We start from the raw sequence: 16,661 nt of genomic DNA, 5'->3' as shown, positions 1-16,661 counted from the left end.
ATTTATGAAATGCTGCATTTTAGAAATTAAATTATGTGACTTTATAAAGCCAATAATAATCTTTCATTCATTTATAATATTACAAAACTTGAATAAGCAAATGACTTTCTTAGCCTCTGAAATATTTATGCATGTGATATCCAGTGGAGTTTTAGCATATAGTACTTGTTCGAAATGATGTTGCTGCCTATATTTCTGTTATTAGTGGAAGGTTGGGACTGGGAAGAAGAGAGTAGTGAAATGATAGAAATTATTAGCTCTACAGAAAAGAAAGTGTTGGACTTCGAGTATTAGAATTCTTTCAAATCAAAACAAAGTACTGATTGAGAAAAATTGCAATCTCTGATTCTGCTTGGTAATCCTTTGGAACAAAAATTTAAATAATCATTGACATGATTAACTGAAAACAGTGAGGACATTTTCTATGACAATTTAAGACAGGAAACATTTGGTTAATAAGTTTGGATTACATTACGTCAAAGTTGCTACTTAACTGAACTTCAATTAACCCAATATTCTTTCACTGAGAAAATATTTGTAACACACATTCTATGGGCCAGAGAGTTTTCTATATTGTGGGCATGTGGAAGTGAACAAGATAGATGAGACTTCTGCTCTGCTGGAGCTCTTTTTCTGGTAAGAGGGAGGTAGGACATTAAATACTTAAACAAATCAACTAATAAAGGCAGGAAAGAAAATAAGAAGAAGATGTGTGTGCAAGTTTGACAGGTGCTCCTAGCTGCCTTCTCACTATCTATTCTTTACTGCAAACAGAATATCACTGTGATCCAAAATGGCGAGAATTTTACGTGCTTAAGCGTCCTTTGCAGCTACTGCTGGTTGTGTGACACAGTTCTGACTAATAAAATGTACAATGACTTTTGAAATTTCTGGGATAGTTTTGTTTTCCTTATACAGGCATGCCCCCTTCTTTGCCATTTTCTTCTTCTTGGCCAGAATGTAGAAGTGATGGCTGATGCTAGAGAAGCCACGCTGTGACCATGTGAGAAAGATAGGACAATGCTCTCGCATAACTTCACCAATTGCCTACATATATCTTATGCGTGAGAAATATAAAGTCATATTCACTTAAGCACTCTTTGATTGTTTTCTGTTAGTTCCAGACAAAAGTGATTCCTACTTTCTACAGAAACGATGGAGGATGACTTATACTGGATAGTTAGGGAAGGCATTTCTGATATGTTCACATGACGAGAGGTGGCCATGACCATAAAAAATAAAATTAGGAAAAAGCATTCTAGACGGAGGAAAGACCTAGTATAAGACCATGTGTCAGCCATGACCTTGACCATGTTGCCAAATTGTCATGAATTATGGAGAAATCCTCCATGACTATGAGGTAGGTAGCTAGAGGACATTGTCTAGCAAGTCTCCATGGAGACTGGGTTTGAGAAGGAGATGTGTGAAGCAGTGATATGGAGAGGGATAATAAATGGAGGAAAGAGGAGTTATTTCTCTAGAGAAATACCACTGCATACACAATATATACCATCATTTACTCTGCTACTTAGGAATCAGTCACGTATTTATTTTAATATAAGGAGGCAGAAGGCACTTGACTTATTTTCTTTCTTTGAATACAGAGCCAAATATATTATTTCTCATTGGAAAGTAGCCTATAGGGGCCAGCCCAGTGGCGCAGCAGTTAAGTTTGCATGTTCCACTTCGGCGGCCTGTAGTTCGCTGATTTGGATCCCAGGTGTGGACATGGAACTGCTTGGCAAGCCATAATCTGGTAGGTGTCCCACATATAAAGTAGAGGAAGATGGGCATGGATGTTAGCTCAGGGCCAGTCTTCCTCAGCAAAAAGAGGAGGATTGGCAGCAGCTAGCTCAGGACTAATCTTCCTCAAAAAAAAAAAAAATGAAAGTAGCCTATATACTGGGAATTCTATTTTAAAAAGCACATTATATTTACGTCCATTTATGAGTAGAAACAAATCTACTGTCTAAAATATAAAAATGAAAGTCAACATCCGAAATCTAAAACTTACAACGGAACCTAGAAATCCACACGGAAGTGAAACTCTGTTAATACTGGTTTGTTAATGAGTGATATGATATCAGATTTAAGCTGTGACACTTTACACTCGGGTCTAAATTCTCATTAAATGGAGACTATATTCTTTAGATCTAAATAAACATAAATCCAGAGAAAAACAAACATTGGTTCCTGGAAAGAATACTCAATTTGATTTCAAGAAATCGAGAGATCTGCTAAAGTGAAAGAAAAGGGAAGTTGCTGCCGAGAGAGCTCATGTCTTACAGAGTCAGCATGGTCTTATTGAAGCTTTAGAGCTATAAAACAAAATATAATCATCGACCATGTCTGGATTTTAAAATAGGCCATTGCATGTTTCCTGTTAACATTTGCAAAACTTTGTCAAATTATTAAATCTTGTAATCATTCATTTACCATAATTATCAGTTGGTGTTTAAGTTAAAATAAACATTCTTTGCAAATTTAAAAATTATATATTACTGTTTTGCTTTTCATATGAAAATCTACTCCTTTTCCATTTCCTGAAGTGGAGCTGTTAAACACCCTTTACCAAATGATTTATAAATGCAATTTGTTTTTAAATAAAAGTACAGTGGTACATTGATACAAATTATTATCACTAAAGCTTTTAATTAAAACCTGAAATATGTGTGTCACTGTTAAAGAAATTACAATTTCCAGAGCCTTAACAAGAAAAGCTATTTGTTAAGGGGTCCTAAAGCAATTGTGCTTTTGAAGATAAGGCCTAAAACAACTTCAGTCTGGCATTTGTTTTTATTCTATTTAGCTTTTGAATCTTGCTTTGATGGAAATTTTCTCTATTCTTTGTGTGGGAAAGCACCGAGAATGTATCTGCCGGAAGGGAGGACCTTTGCAAAAATTTAGGAAATCAAAAGGGTTCGGATGAAAACGTGGAGAGTTACCCCAGCAACTCTGGCAGTAATTCCAAAGCAACATGATTTGTTTTGTTGTTGTTTTTTAGAATCTTAGGGTATTTATCTTGAGGGATTTCAGACATTGAACCGTAGTACAAGAGGAAAGAGTTTTGTATGGACTCATCAGGAGTGCAGTGTAACCAGCAGTATTAATAGGGACTTGATGCTGCAAGAACCTGCAGGTAGTGGCTGAACAGCTGGGGAACAGTTTGACTCACAGATGCTTCCACATTGGTAGAAGGCCTGTGGTGAAATTCACGTATGTTTTACAAATAACAAATCCATTGCCGTTCCAGCTGTGCGTTCTCAAGCTGCAGATAGCAGTGAAGGGTCCTTATGCCAAGTGCCCCCAGAACTAAAACAGAATTGCTTGTATAACACGGAGCCCTTACTGGATAATAACTCTTCCTCAAGAGTCAGATCATCCGTCTGTCAACATCGAAAGCCAAGGTTCTTATTTAACATCGCAGTGAACTGGCAAACTACCTGCGATGCAAATAGGAACCTTTTCTTTCACTTAAATTTCTACCTTACCTTCCAGATTTATCAGATTTGGTCCCTGGATATTTAAATATGCAGAGATTCCCCAGTCATCTGTAGCCTCATCCTTTGGCAATTTGTTAAGGCTTAGGGTCTCAGAATAGATTTTCTTCACTGGATAAAGCTGTGTGGAAACGTGGACTTTGTCAGGGAAGTGAGTCCAGCAAGAAATAACCAAGCAGAATGAAAATCATTATGGTGTTAAGGTTCTGGCAGCAATTCTGAATTATTCACTAACCTTCCCCCTTTACTCAGCCCACATATGGTGCTGTAGGGGTCTTACTTTTATTGAAAACTGGAAAATTATTCTAAAATACAAGGCTTGCTTTTACTTTTTAATCCTTTTCAAATATCTATGCTAATTTTTAAAAATATGCTCAGTCCATAATCAAAAGTTTAAGATAGCTCATTGCCATTTACCATTAAGAAATTTTGGGTAATTTCTTCTACATAAAGGCAAGAAAAATGAGGAGTTGAAGATCTAGGCACATTGAGTTGAGTCAATGACTTGTAGAGCAAAACTCTTCTGCAAAATATTGTTAATTTTAAAAGGCTGTAAACCATGCTAATGTTTGTGTTCTTTCTTATAAAGAATATTAAATGTGACAAAATTATAAAGGTGATGATGGCTTTTAAATGTCATGAATAATTTTAAGAACATATCCTATTGTTTCCTGCAATTGAGCTTGGAAAAAATTTATTTCTTTTTGAAACATTTATTACTTTAGTTTTACTCATGTACTCAGAGGTGCATTAATCAATGGATGTTATTACACGTATCCAGGAAGGCAGTTCAATCATTTGAGGGTGACTTATTTTACTTGGGGTTAATTTGTAGGCAGCTCTAGAGCTTTATGGCTTTAAGAAGTTACTGAAGGTGACAAAATGAAAATTAACAGCTTTAGCTCTGTGTGGCTGTATACATGGCTGAGATTGAACAAAGCAGAAATAAGAGGCCATTGCAATCCCCAAGATGGACTTGGCTCGAAGAGTGTCAGCGTGCTTTGGGTTTTAGTGTCACCACTGGAGGCTATTTTTATGCAAGCAGATCACAGGAAGCCTGTGAACCTAAAATATATGAGCAAATGATTTTTCTGGAAGCAACTGTTTATAATTGGCTGAGTCTAGCAAGTAATTTTGCGTTAACGTTTAAAAATGCAAGTGCTTTGCCAGTTCCAGGATATATGTATATATATGTCTCTCACTGTCTAACTGTCACTTTGTAATTATTCCCATTTTACAGTTGAGGACATTGTGGTCCAGAAGAGTAAGGGCCTCGCTTAAGCTATTTATTCTTTCTTAGGCATAAAAACAGTAAGAATAATGTGGGGGCCATTGCAATGATCCAAGCTAGACATAATGAGAACTTGAGCAAAAAGTGTGTTGCAGAAGACAAAAGATAGTACAAAGATAAAAATGGCAAACTTTGGTGACTGATTGGTGAAGGGAATGGAATTAAGGGTGAAAATGACTCTGACATTTCAAGTCATTGACTAAGATAATAAGAATATAGGGAACATTTTTTTAACTTAGCTGTTCACTTCGAGATTAATTTACACTTACAGAGGAGCTGCAAAAAAGGTACAGAAAGTTTCTGTATTCCCTTCACCTAACTTCCCCTAATTAACATCTTACATACTGCAATTATCGATATTAACAAATTTACAATGTTGCAATACTACTAACTAAACTATAAATATCATTAACAAATGTACGTAAATGATAATCAACTTCACTTAATTATGTGAATAAATATCTCTCCATCCCCTTTTTAGTATTTTTGTTTGCATTTAAATAAAACACTAAGGAACGCTTAACAGACTCTAGCCATAAAACATCAGTTTGTTATTGATTGGATCTTACTGAGGAACACTTCATTTCTAAAATCTGAAGTCATTATGGAGAGAATACCGTGGTAATTTGTTTTCTGGTCCTGTGATTTGATGTATTCCAGCTTATTACATTTGATTGCAATGTTGGATGCTGTGACCGATTTAGCTCAACTCAAATCCATCTTTTCAAATGGTTTGATAATTAGTTTAAACGATTTATTTCAGACTTCTGCTTCCAGCCAAGATGGAGTAATAGTGACCAGGTTTACCCTTCTCCCTGAAATAACCAAAAATGGACAAAATGTATGAAATATTGGTTTTCAAGACACTGCATTTCAGGAGAGGAGGTGTTGATCTTCCACCCCAATCCCTGCCCACAGAAGCCAATTCCAGTATTGTCAGGCAGAGCAGGGATCTGATCTCTTGTCATCTGCCTGGTGGATGCAGGTGGTACTCCCATTGCCCCACCAGGACAGTATCAGTGGGGTCTAGTGGCCAGCTGAGCCTCCATGCCACACCAAGAAGCCAAAAGACTTAAGGAGGCAGTGCGGGTATGATGGGTCACCAATAGAATTCACATCCCTCTCCTCCATGTCAGTGGGAGGAAGAGCTTCCACTCCACCTAGCCTCAACAAAATGAAACAAGGTGATGCAGGTAGGTGCTAGTAAGTACTTCACTTTCTCCCCACTCCGGTGTCATTGGGGTGCACTGAGGAGCTGAACTTCCATATCCACCAGACAACAATAAGAGTGAATGAAGCGCTTTGAAGCAGGGCTAGCCACACTCCTGTTTCTGCACACAGCTCCCCCGTACCCTGCATGGATTGCAGATTTAGTGGCTTGCAGAGCATCCACCTCAGGAGGTGCAAGGCGGTGGTGAAGGCAGGATTAGTTGACACTGCTTATTTCACCTGCCTTCTCATGGTGTCTGGGAGTGGGGGTGGAGGTGGAGAGGGCCAATGAAGAGCTGACTTTCTGCCTCCAACCTGCTGAATAAAGCAGTTTGGGCTTGAGCCCTTCATATCCCACCTCTTTGGTGGCAGCAAAGATCAGTGGAAAGCTGATCTTACCTCTCTACTCAGAGGTAATGAGGTGGTGTGAATAGGCGCCCCGTTTTTAATCAGAAGGTGTCAGCAGGGTCAAGGGGAAGCTGACCTTCCAGCCTAGCTTTCTATAACGAAGCAATGAGAGTCAGTGCCCCACGTGTGCAGGAGTAGTGTCCTCAGGGCACATTGGGAAGGTGAACATACATGCCCAATGACCCAGTGTTACACTTCACCAGAGACTACCTACGAAAAAGCTTAGATAAGATTTAGAGTCTCATAGTATAATGACAAATCTATCTATAATATAATAAAAAAAGTACTCCTCACACTAAGAACCAGGAAAATCACAACATAAGAAAGTATAATGAACAGATGCCAATGTTGAGATGACTCAGGTGATGGTATTATCTGGCAAGGTCTTTAAATAGGCCATCAAAAAGTGCTTCTATCAGCAATTACAAATTCTTTTGAGCTAGTAAAAAAATAGAAAAATATCAACGAAGAAATAGAAGTTACAACAAAGGACCAAATAGAAATTATAAAACTGAGAAATCCAATCACTGAAAAATGTCTCTGAATGGGTTCAATACTGCAATGAAGATGTCAGGGACAGGATCAGTGAACTTGAGGACAGATCAATAGAATTTACGGAATCTGAACAACAGAAAGAGACTAAAGTGAAAAAAAAAAGACCTGTGGGACAATAACAAAAGGACTAACATCTGGATCAGTGCAGTTCTAGGAGAGGAGGAGAGAACTCAAAGCATTTGAAAAAGTATTTGAAGCAATAATAGCTGAAAACTTCCCAAACTTAAGGACAGAAATAAACCTACGGTTTCAAAAAGCTGAGCAAACTCTAAATAGCATAAACTCAAATAAATTCATGAGACACATCATAATTAAAATGAAAGCTAAGAGAAAAAAATATGTATATATTTATAAATTGAATGCAGGCCTGGAGAAATTCCACGTTACTTATGGAGGGAAATCAATTTGAATTAGAGTGATTTCTTGTGTGAAATCATGGACCAGAAGCAGCGGCACATTTTTTGAGAACTGAAAGAAACACATTGTTAACCACAAATTTCATATCTGGCAAAAATATCCTTCAGGAATGAACAGGAAATAAATATATTCTCACACAAAGGAAAATTAAGAGAATTTGTTGCTGACAAGACTATCCTTACAGAATGGCTAGAGGAAGTTCTCTAAACAGAAAGCAAACGATAACAGAAGAAAGCTTGGAACTTCGGAAAGGAAAGAAGAACAGCAGGGAGGATAAAAATTGGATAAATAATGGACTATCTCATTTTTTTCCGAGTTCCTGAAATCATAATTGATGGTTGAAGCAAAAAATTGTATCATCAGATGTGGTCCCCAAATATAGAGAGGAAATATTTAAGATAATTATTTTTCAAAAGGGAAAGTAAAAGGACCTAAATGGAAGTAAGATTTTTACGCTTCACTCAAAGTGGTAAAAGACTGATACTTGTCTACTGTAATAAAGTACATTTATATATATTGTAATACTTAGAGCAACCACTAAGAAAATTATATAGAGTGATATATTCCAATACACTATAAATAAATCAGAATGTAATCCTAAAAAATGTTTATATTACCCACAGGAAGCTAAGGAAAGAGAAACAGAGGAACAAGAAACAGAGGAAACAAAAAGAAAGCAGTAAAATGGAGGTGGATGTGGCTATAAAAGGGCAACAGGAGAGATCCGTGTGTTGACAGAGATGTACCGTATCTTGACTGCATCAATGTCAATATCCCTTATGATATTGTTCTATAGTTTTGCAAGATGTTATCACTGGGGGGAACTGGGTAAAGTGTATGTGGTATCTGTCTGTATTATTTTTTACAACTGCATGTGAATTAGTAGCTATTTCAAAATAAAAAAGTTTAATTAAAAAATACACAACCACAGTGAGATACCACCAGATAGCTATTAGAATGTCTAAAATTAAAAAGACCGATCACACTAAGTGTTGGTGATGTTTTGGAGTAACTGGAACTCTCATACTGCTGGTCAAAATGTAAAATTATGCAGCCACTTTGGGAAAGAGTTAGGTCATTTTCTAAAGACATTTAACCATACATCTGCCATACAACCTAGCCATTCCATACCTAGATATTTGTTCAAGCACACATCGATATGAGGTTTGTTTAAAAATATTCATAGCAGCTTTATTCATTCTGAGTTTTATAACAACCTAGATGTCCTTCAATAGATAAATAGGTTTTCAAATATTCATACAATGGAATACTGTTCATTAGTAAAAGAGAACAAACTATTGATGTATGCAATCATGTAGATGAATCAAAATGATTAAACTGAGTGAATAAAAAAAGAGTATACAGTCTATGATTGCATTTATATAAAGCTTTAGAAAATGCAAGATAGTCTAGAATGACAAAAAGCAGATTAGTGGTTCTGTGGGGACTGGGAGAGGCAGGAAATAAGGGGGAGGGATTACAAAGGAGCAGGAAGAAACTTTGGTGGTGACGATATTGATGAATGCGTTCATTATCTTGATTGTGGTGATGGCTTCTCAGAGAGAGAGATATATATATATATATTTATGTCAAAATGTATTAAATAATAACTTTAAATATGTTCAGTTTATTTCAAATTTACCTCAGTAAAGCTGTTTAAAACAAAAGCATCCCTGTAAACTCCTTTCTTTGGGTTACTGATAATTAAAAAAAGAAAAAAGAAAGAAAAACAGATCATATGTCCTTGTCCTCACTGTATAGATTGGGAAATTGGATTACTGAATTCTGCAGGGAAAAACTGCACGTTGACGTTTCAAAGGCCACAAGAAATATTCCCCTGTCGGGAAGCCAGAACTCCTCTTTCTCTTCCTGTCCACCACAAACTTTCACTCCGTGCTCAGGATAGTGCACCTATAATGTTAAAAAACAAAGGCATCAATTTTACACTATGTTATCATTTGCCATGCTGAGACGTCGGTAGATTAAATTACAAACTCTGCCCAGGACATCTAAAATACTGTATCTAAACAGAGACATGACTTCAGTTTAAGACCTGCATTTCCTTTTCTGATAATTTAAAACATTATCTGGCCATGACTAAAAACATAAAACAGTTATTAAACATCTAGAACTACTATGATTTCAGAAGTCTGAAAGGAGAATACTTAATTTACTGATGGTTTTCCATGTACTAGGCTTGTGCTAGGAACCTTATGTATATTATTTTGTTTGCCCCACACAGAAATCTGAGGTCGATATTATTATTTACTGCAAAAAGCTGAAAACCAGATAGATTAAGAAATTCAATCAAGCGAATAACGATAGACAGATTTTTTTTTTTTATTTTCAAGGCAGTTTTTTTTCAGAATTTTTTTATCCTGCCAATAGATTTCTATGTCGTCAATAGTTTTTTGTGAATTATGCATGTGAATAGATATTTCACAGAATATATATATATTCCATAGCCCATTTAAGTATTTATTTCTTTAGTAATATCTGTGAATTTTCTTAATTTAACCCCATTTTATACTCAACCTTATTTAATCACTTACTTTATATAAAAAGTAAAATAATAGGTTTAATAGTAATTTTGACCACAATGCTTATGACAATATTAAAAAGAGATAGAGGGTGGCTAAAAAAAATCCACGTCTTCCTTCCACATTTCAAACATTTAACTTTATAAATCACAAAAATGTGGAGGATAAATAGAAAATCCTGCAGGCTGGAGAAAGCATCAAAATCTCTCTCTCGGTCTCTCTCTCTCTCTGTCTCTCTCTCCCTCTGTCTCTCTCTCTCTGTCTGCCTCTCTCTCTCTGTCACATACAAGGAAGTGGAAGAGGAGAGAAGAGGAAACCAGCGCCTTGAAATTGGCAGTGATTTCTGTGAAAGCCCGAGGAGTCAGGCTGGGCGTGTCTCACAGATCAGCTCCCTTCTCTGGAGACCCCTGTGAGGCCCCCTTAATGCAGGAAAACACTATTCTGGTTGGAATATTGTCTTCCTAGTTCTAAAACAGCCAGAAGTACCCCAAATCATTTTTGAAGCTTTTAAAGCTTTTATCTCAAAAAACCAACAATTTAAAGCTACAGGAAAAAAAAAATAGCCCTAGGAGCTGAGTGTTTTTACAATTCCTGCAGGCTTCACGATACCATTAGAAAGATTTTATTACAAATATTTCATTAGGAAACCAAAACAAAACCACAACCCTCAGTGGGTTCTTGTGGTGTCTGGATTTTCTCTCAAACTGAAACTGGAACAGGAATGAAATATTGAATACCAAACTCAACTGCAAACAATGGAAGAGTTGTATTCTTTCTAACCAATTCTAATTTTGGAATTGTTCTAACCAAATCTGATCTTCCCTATTTCAGCTTTCACAGACAATGAACATACGATATGAAACTTTTATATTTGATTGTAGGGCATTATGGAAGTATCGAACCCCGGAGGATAGAGTAGGAGGTAAGAATGAGTAAGAAAAAGCTTCCTAGAAGAGTTGACAGGCGATTCTTAAAGATAAATAAGAGTTAGCTACATTCCCAAAGGAGGCAAAGTAATCCAAGCAGGCACACGAAATGTAAGACATTTGTAGGGAATCGAGGGTGTGTGGCATGGTTGGAGGGGAGAGTGAATGTGGAGGATGGGGGGACAACAGAAAAATAAGGGACGCTATTTTGAAGACAGTTAAATCGCTCATTGAAAGACTTTCAGCAGAAAATATACTTGACCAGCTGTATGTTTGGATAAAAAAATCTTTTTGAGGGGCAGAGTGGAGACAAAGAGGCCAGACAAATTCTGAAAATATTTCAAGACAGATTGAGTGTTGGTTTTGCAAATGGAGAGGAGGAAAAGAGTTTAGGAAGCAGAACCCACACACCTTAACGACTGTGGAGCGGCAGAGGGAGAGAAGCCGGCAGGACTGACAGAGCGGTTCTCTGGACGACTGAGCATGAGTCCACAGAGGACCCTCGCTTAGATGGAAATGTACTCTCAAGAACGTTTGGGGAGAGATTAAGGAGCTGAGTCATGGACATATTGAATTTGGTATGCCTGTGCAAATCTAAGAAAATGACTGCTAGATACTGGATACAGCTAATGGTATGATAGGGACAAAATGGTGAAAATAAGAAAAATAAAATAAAACAGACATACTCTTGCCCTCAAGGAGTTTCCTATCTATGGGAGAAGATAGAGCAACCAATTATAAAAATTAGTATTAATTTGTCAGGTGTTAGTGTTGCATAGGGAGGTGGAGTATGTAATAAGAAGTTCCAACAGAAGATTTAACCCAGCCAGGGGCACAGGGTCTCAGAACTCTTTACAGTGACAGGGATGTTTAATTTGGCCCTGGAGATGAGTGGAAATTGGCAAGGTGATGAAGGATGTGGGGATAGCATTGCAAGGGACAGAGGAGATACAGAAGTAGAAGAAACTAACATGTTTATGAAATAAAGATGGAGAAACTGATCGCCCTGGTTTTATGGCTGTGAGAAAACTTTGAAGGATTTTAAAAAGGGAGTGACATAATGTAGAGGTCTCAAGCTCAGAAATATTAATTAACAGAATTAACAGTCCAAAGTCACAGGTACAGTATATGGGTAGGATTAGATTTTTAGAAAATATTTCCATGAGAGTAGGGTAAGATTCTCTTTTTTTTAGTGTCAGAAAGTAATATGACTTCTAATTTGCCTTGAGATGTAATGTTATGTGATGATAAAATCCATCCAAGGGGAATATTAATAATAAATATATTAATTATTAATATAAATAATATTAATAAGTGCTGGTATTGATGGTAATAGCTAATATTTGTTGAATGTTGAAAGTTATATCTGAATCTTGGTTCCACTATTTAATGGTGATGAGTTACTTAGCTAAATTCTTTAATCTAATAAAGTTTAGCTAATTTTATTTTCAAAATGAGTATCTTAAAAGTAGCTTTGCCATGTGGTTCTGTGAAGTTAAATACTATATGAAACACATAAAGAGTGCTTAGAAAGTGCCTGTTCACTCAGGAAGTGCTCAGTATATGTTATCTGTTATTATTATTTTTAATATATACATATCCCTCAGAGGCATTTCACATTAGACTATCTTTTAATATCACCTTAATGTAAGCTAGTTTATGAGATCACTTCCCATCTTCAAATAAGACGGGAAGCAGAATCTTAGGTATTGCTGAGAAGATGAAGAGATATTCAGCATTTGCTTCCTGGGCTGTCACAGGACCTGGCATATGTAGTTCTACACCGTTCACTGTCACAGTGAAATACACACCACAGATGGGCAGAGAGAGTTTACACATGGAAGGAGCACATATATAGCACGGAGTCAAGTTACCACCTGGTTCTCTCCAGCAGTGTCTTTAACTTTTACTCCTGGAAATAACTTCATTAATACTGGAGAAAAAGAGGGAGGGGCAGAGTTTTCACATTTATTTAACTCACCGAGGACAGAAAGGCTGAAGGAGACTGGAGTACATTGGGTATATCCATATAACCCATCATTGGTCATATATATTTTTTCATATTTAATCTAGATAACATTCTCTCAAGGTGGAAATTATCATCATTCTCAATAATCCTGATGAATCAGTGTCTCAGAAAGGAAAAACGACTTTCCCAAGATCATACCACTTATAATTGCAAGATACTAGATTTGAATCCAGTTTCTAAGGCCTCTTAGTGATGCACACATGTGTACTAGGCCCTTCCTGTTCTGATCTGCTGGTCCTCACTCTGTCTAGTCTCCTTTTCCATGCTACATTATCATTTACCCAATGCTGTCTTGATTCTTAAGCCCTCCCCATAGTACGATTACCATAAGTGTGTATCTGTGTGCGGGGGCGGGGTGGGCAGGCAGACTTTACTAAGTTCAAAGATTTGCAGGTGTTTCAATAAAGTGTGCTAGCATGATGCCATTTTCAAAAATTCCTCAGCCATTTCCCCAACCACAAATTTGTCACTAACTCACATGAACTCAAAACCTAATTAGACTCCCGTCACTTCTTTCTCAGTCTTACCTTCTAACACTTGTCCTGGTCCCCAATCCCCAAAACCTTTACCAAGAGGGCAATTTGCCCTTGATTTTTCTTTTTCTTTTTCTTTTTTTCAGAATATTGAAGGAATGTCCACCATAGTTTAAAACATGTTCCAATCCCAGGAGGAATTTGAATTTTCTCTTTGCAACATATATAAAACATTTAACTTAGTCCCAGGTGCAGAATAAGATCCTGATTCTCAGTAGCTTTAAAAGCTGCAGGGAAGCATCTTAAAGATATTGACTACTTGTACAATTCCAATCCTCCTATTACTACCTCAACCCTTTTTTTCTCCCATATAAGAACACACGAATAAGTGATAGTGACCTTGTTATAGGGACAAGTTTCATGTGGTTCCAATTTACTTTTTAAAAAGTTAATTATGTGAAAAATTGAAGATAGTCCATTGTGCACTTTTGCAAAAGATTCTAATATCTGATATTTGAACAGTACTTTGAAGTTTAGAGACAATTTTCACATCTATTGCTTGCGTGAACTTTGGCCATTGTTATCTCCAGTTGATTTGAATACCAAGCTTTAAAATTGATAGAATGAGGTGCCCATGATTGAAGGGCTGCTAAGCAATGGAGAAGGGTCAGGACCCAGGCCTTCTGGGTTGGATGGTTCTTTCTCCCACATGACGTGGGCCTGGTTTGGATTGGAGGGAGTAGATTGTTGCAAATTCTCAATGAGATAATTTGTAAAGGTGTCCAGTGTAGTCTTTATTTTAGGAAGAGTTTATATATGAGAATTTGATCCCTTTTCTGTGAGGATCCTTAATGGGGAAGGTTAATGTCTTGAATGTGTACATGGATGTACGAGAAAACGGGGGCTACCTGATGGATCGAAAGTTGGACTCAACATTTTAAATTTTTAAAAGATTGCCAAGAGGAAAGTATGTAAAGGAAGACTATAACCCTGAAAAACAAAACAGATTTATAACACTGCTCCTGGCACAATACTAGAAGGAAAGGGGAAGAAAGGGAAAGAAGAAAGAAGGCAGGTGGGGAGACAGGCAGGGGCTAGAAAAGTCTTTTGAACAAGATAGTGGGAAGACAGTGATCTTTCAGGTGAATCTTTGAGTAATGGAGACAGGAGTCAGCAACAGACATTCCAGCAAAGGAGAGAAATAAGATTGAAGATGTGCATGCTGCTAAAGTTCACATGGATATCCAGGAGGCAAGTGGAGTCAGCATGGAGTAGATGTTAGGTGAATGCAAAGAAAAGGAAGTGGATAGCCGTTGTGGAGACTCTTGATCCATATTTACTTTGTGTCCTCTGTTACATACAGCATCTTTCTTTTTTCCTCTATGGCTCCATAGATAATGTGGCTTCGTTATCATGGATAATTCATTGTCTATACTGCAATACCTTCTGAGATAGTTTTGAGAAGCGACTTTCCAGGTAGAACTAATTTTAAAATGATCTAAACAAATCTCCTAGGATTCTGCTTTTCACCAGTCTTGAGTACCTAAGATTTTATCCGGTATTCTATAAATTCATGGCAACCCAACCTTTCCTTTTCAAGAGAGTTTCTAAACACTGACACTGTGGGATAATGACCATTTATGGAATTTTGATTGAGAGAGAAAGTTGCCATCATAAGCACACTTCCTGCTAACTAGACTCGAGGATACCTAAAATGCTTTCATTTATATTGTTTACCCAACCAAATACATTCATGTGGGTTCTAGAAAGACTTTATGTAGCTGAAATAACACCCAGGTCAGGGCTCCACCACAGTAAAATATGTAGGGAATATCCCAGAAAGGCGAACATTAAGGAACTATAAAATGTAGGCTTTTCCAATACAATGATCTAATATGTTCCTATTACAAGTCTTCCTATTATTTAAACAGCTGAACTGGCAGCTTTAAGGCCCTTCAAAAGTTAATCATGGAATTTCAGTGAAACTCTTAAGTCCATATGTGTTTTAATGGATGTTTTAATTACAGTATTTTATACTTGTTCCTATATGTGTCCAGAATTATATGTTTATAACCATCCGTATAAGTTACATTACTGTAAATCCTTATGTTTAATTTTTGTGATTGAAATTGCATTGTATTTCACTTTTGTTATTTTTCAAGATGTCTGTAATGTTTTGAGTTGCACAATATACAATATTTTCACAGCTTTCTGAGCTCGCATCAAGAGTCCTCCCAAACACTATAAGAAAAGTGATTTGCCAAATCATTTTAAATAAAACGGTCATTTCCTTTCTCTTTCTTTTATGGACTCATGCTTTACTTCTCGTGTATTTTGGCTTGAAAATGAAAAAAAAATTTATTTTAGAAGTGTCTCAGCCATTTTATGTGAGTTTCTCAACAAATATTCATTCAATATCTACTGCATATAAAGTGATATTTTCATGTTTTATTGACTTTAACAAAAGTTGTTTTAGATAAGGGATAGTTTCTGTACTTTTTTAAAATTTTGTTTTTTGGAGGTAAATTTAAATAGCGTATGTAATCACACTGTTAAAAGTATACGGAAAATCTATCAGCAATTTTTGTTTTATTTCTCCCTTCTTCTTTCCTTCCTCCATTCCTTTCTTCCTTCTTTCTTAGCTGAAAATTGCAGTTAATAAAATTTACCTTATATTCTTAGAATTTATTTATCTGTATATCTGGAGATCAAATCAGGCACTTAATGGCAGCATCTTTGATTCAGAAAATTTGAACCCTACTACCAGAAAATTTGAACCCTTTTATCACCATAGAGTAATAGAAAGAAGAATAGAGTTTTAGCATTAAGGTCTGTAAAATAACACATATATTTTAAGAATATAGGTTCAGTTTATTAATTTTGATCATGATGCTCATTATATAAGACATTTAATAAGTGATGATCTGATGTTAATATAATTATAGGCATCATGCTTTGGAAAGGCCATGGGAAAAAGTCTTTTCATGTATTTTAACGACATATAAGTAAGTACTGTAAGTGGAATTATTCAGTTGCTGTATTATGAAAGTGTTTGGAATACATTTTAATACATATGTGAAATGGGAAATATGTCTTTTTAATCATATAAGTCAAGGGCTAGAAACAATCTCTCATGTAGAGAGAAATCAAAAGCTGTGATGATGGAGAGAATGAGATATGTTCAGCAGATGTTGAAAAGAAGAACTTAAAATACTTTTGCAACCTGATGTGTAGAGCATGAAACAGTGAAAAATTAAGAATGTGTTCAAATTACTTTAAGTAAACTTGGAATCTAGTAACTGAGATTTAAATC

The sequence above is a fragment of the Equus przewalskii genome, chromosome 24 (genome assembly GCF_037783145.1).
Source record: "Equus przewalskii isolate Varuska chromosome 24, EquPr2, whole genome shotgun sequence".
NCBI lineage: Eukaryota > Metazoa > Chordata > Mammalia > Perissodactyla > Equidae > Equus > Equus przewalskii.
Note: the sequence above shows the minus strand (reverse complement) of the source record.